Source organism: Elephantulus edwardii, unplaced genomic scaffold, assembly GCF_000299155.1.
Source record: "Elephantulus edwardii isolate Elephantulus edwardi_28Jun2011 unplaced genomic scaffold, EleEdw1.0 scaffold00272, whole genome shotgun sequence".
NCBI classification, from domain to species: domain Eukaryota; kingdom Metazoa; phylum Chordata; class Mammalia; order Macroscelidea; family Macroscelididae; genus Elephantulus; species Elephantulus edwardii.
The window spans coordinates 677,278-680,932 of NW_006400022.1; the positions used below are offsets into that span (position 1 = coordinate 677,278).

The 3,655-nt window shown below is 43.7% G+C and overlaps 1 pseudogene; it reads left to right on the forward strand.

The window, feature by feature from the left end:
- The first annotated feature begins 466 nt into the window (after nucleotides 1-466).
- LOC102868754 overlaps nucleotides 467-3,655 on the forward strand; it is an 8,147-nt pseudogene continuing 4,958 nt past the window's right edge.

Sequence of the window (3,655 nt, forward strand, 5' to 3'; positions counted from 1 at the left end):
TAGTGCAACAATGAATGAGTGGAAGCCCAAAATCTCTGTAAATGTTTATGAAAATTAATAAAATATAATTATAGAAAAAAAAAAGAAGCAATGCTTACTGAGATGTGACAGTTATTGACATGTGACACATCTCTACGTATGAAGAACAGGGGTGAGAAGCATAAATCTAGCCTGGTTTAAAGTGTTAGTTCCACAGCTTACTTTGTAACTTAGGGAAAACTCCTTGAGCCTCTATTTCCTCATTGCAGATGAGAATATGGATAATATGCTTCTAGTCAGGTTTCCTTGCACCAGATTGGGACAGAGTGTGGGGACCTAAGGTTTAGTGGAAATGTATGCTCAGAAAGAAGGTAGACAGGAAGGCAGGACAGGGCAAGCAAAGCCAGGAGTTAAACAAGAGTGTGGTCTCCATCTCAGTCACAGCTTAGCTCAGCCTGACCCCACAGGAGGCTCCTGGGTTGCACACATGTCCTTGTACCTGGCGAGGTAAGGCTTTCTGTATTCCTGCACCCCTTAATCTTTGGTTACTGGCTGTCCCTAGGGTCTATGTGGGCATAATCTCTCAAGGAGGTTCTAGTTAGACCAAGGGCAAGTCTTTGGAAATTAGGTCTTTATCTCTTTTTTGGTAATAGAAATTGTAGGGTTGGGGATTAGGGTAGGAGGGGCACCAAACTCGTCCATTAGAGTCCTCATCACACAAGGTCACTCTAAACCAGGAGAGTTTATATAAATCACTTAGAATAATAATAAGGTAGCATTCAGTGAATGCTTCTACTTAGCATTGTTCTGAGTGTTTTACTCTTAGAAAGCTATTTTAACATAAAATAACTTCTCAGATGTCTGTTAATTTTACTATCTCACTTAACAGCTGACTCCCTAATACTGGTTTTGTTAAGTGCCATTGAGTCAGTTCTGGAATATGAACTTACATACATCAACTCTTCTTTATGTCCTATCCAACTTTTGCATGAACATGTCCTTTTTGTTATGTACTATTGCATCAGAACCAACTCATTCTTGACCCTTCAGCAGTTTTTCAGAGGCAATAAATCACATGGGAAGAGATTGTCCATCTTTACTCCTCAGAGCTGCTGGTGAATTCAAACTACACGCCTTTGGGGTTGCATTGCAGTTGCATAACACTAAGCAATAATGCAATTACTTGTGTTAGGTGCATTTTAATCCTCAACAGAACATTTTTACTCTTTAACATTTTAAAATAGGTTGAAAAGGCATGGAGATAGGACACATCTCTGGAATACATTCTTTCCAATTTTGGTTTGCTTGGCTCCACAATCAACACTTGTGGTACCAGCAGCCAGGAAATCAAAACTCCAATTGCACTGGGAAATCCTGCTGTCAGAGACCTTTCCAAAGTACTGAAGAACAGTGATGTCAGTCTGGAAACTAAGGTGTGCCTGATCCAGGCCATACTGTTTGCAATTACTTGCTATACCTCAGAAAGATAGTAGTCATTAGATGTAGAGCTGTGGTGCTGGAGAAGATAAATTAATATACCATGGACTGCTATGAGAGCAAACAAGTTTGTCCTGAAGAGGGTGAAATGAGGCTGCTCTTTCGAGTCAAGGATTATAAAGCTTCCTCTGATGTACTTTGAGTATGTTGCAAGGAAGGACCAGTCCCCGGAGAAGGACATCATGCTTGGGAGGGTGGATGGACAGCGCATGAGAAGAGGACGCTCAATGAGATGGATTGATTCAGTGACTGGGGTAATGGGGTAGGTGTGTCAGAGAAAATAAGAATGGCATGGATTAGAGAATTGTTTAGGGCTGTTGTACAACAATAACAACGACATTTTTAAAAAGGTTCTTGCAGCACATTTCCAATGCAATTTGTCATGTGGTTTCTTGACTGCTGCTTCTATGGGTATTCTTCAGATAGCCCTACTTTCCAGATTATGTGCTTGTTAGATAGAAAAAGAGTTGAGGGCAAGGGAAAATGAAACTAGTCCCAAGAAACGAACAGGCTTTTATTGCATGGCCTGAAAGGGACAGCAAATGACCATTAGAGGAGAAGGTCAAAATGGCATGCAGGCAGTGAAGGGCAGTTTCTTTTTATAGGGGTTTTTAGAGATGAGTAGGAAAGATAGTATTTTTCTCAGAATTTGAGGCTATTAATTAACTTGGTTTGGGTTCGGGCTCTTGTGATCAGGCCCAGAGATAGCCTTATTGGGATCCATTGTCTGGTCTGGTCTTTGATCTGGCCCCTAGACAGTACCAGGATTCCCAGGGAGTGATCAAGTCTGGGGGCAACTGCCACATTCTTTCTCCAGTGCTCAGTATACAGAGTGAATAAGTATGGTAAAAGGTTGTGAGTCTGGTGCACAACTTCCTACATTTTAAACCATGCAATGTGTCCTTGTTCTACTTGATCTGAAACTTGGTCTACTTACTATGGTTTCCTCGTGAGCAAAATTAACTGTTTTGGAATACTCATTCTTTGCAGTATTATCCATAATATATTATAGTCCACACAAGTAAGTGTTTCAAGTCCTCTTCACTTTCAGCAAACAAAGGTGTGTCATTTACAAAGTGCTTCTTCTCCAAGAAAACACCACCGATGCAGCAGGAGAGCCGGGAGACCTGGGGGCCCTGGGACCGGGCGGTTTCTGCGGAGACTTTGGGAGCTGTTGGAGGGGCCATCGGAGGGGCCACAAAGCTCAAGGAGGCAAAGCCGAGGACTCTCCATCACCAAGCTGGGCCGTCTGGCCAAATATATGAAGATCAAATCCTTGGAGAAGATTTATCTCTTCTCACTGCCCATAAAGGAGTCTGAAAAAATTGACTTTTTCCTGGGGATGTCCCTCAAGGATGAGGTCTTGAAAATCATGCCTGTGCAGAGACAGACATGTGCAGGCCAGCAGACCAGGTCCAAGGCCTTTGTTGCCATTGGAAACTATAATGGCCATGTTGGCTTGGACGTCAAGTGCTCTAAGGAGGTAGCTACTGCTTTCTGTGGGGCCATTTTCCTGGCCAAACTCTCCATCGTCCCTGTGCAGTATGGCTACTTGGGGGAAAAAGATAGGCAAGCCTCACACCATTCCCTGCAATATGACTGGGAGCTGTGGCTCTGAGTTGGTGCACCCTGAGGCACTGGAATCGTCTCTGCTCCTGTGCCCAAGAAGTTGCTGCTGATGGCTGGAATTGATGGAAATCCCAGAACACTTGATCGTGCTAATGTGAAACCTATACTTGGACCAAGAGGCAGTCATCAGAATAGAGCAAAGAAACACTGCATGGTTCAAAATTGGGGAGGGTGTATACCAGGGATGTGTCCTGTCTCCACACCTTTTTCAACCTGTATGCAGAACAGATCATCTGGGAGGCTGGGCTCTGTGATGAGAAATGCAGCATCAGGATTGGTGGAAGATCTAGCAACAGTCTGCATTATGCAGATGACACAACCCTGCTGGCTGAAACTGAGGAGGACCTGAAGCGCTTGCTGCAGAGGGTCAAGTACTGCAGCCTTCAAGATGGATTGAGGCTCAATGTCAAGAAGACAAAGATTCTCACCACTGGACCAATTGGCAGCATCAGCATGGATGGTGAAGAGATTGAGATTGTTCACAGCTTTAGTCTGCTTGGCTCTACAATCAACCCTCTTGGCACCAGTAGCCAGGAAATGAAAAGACTTA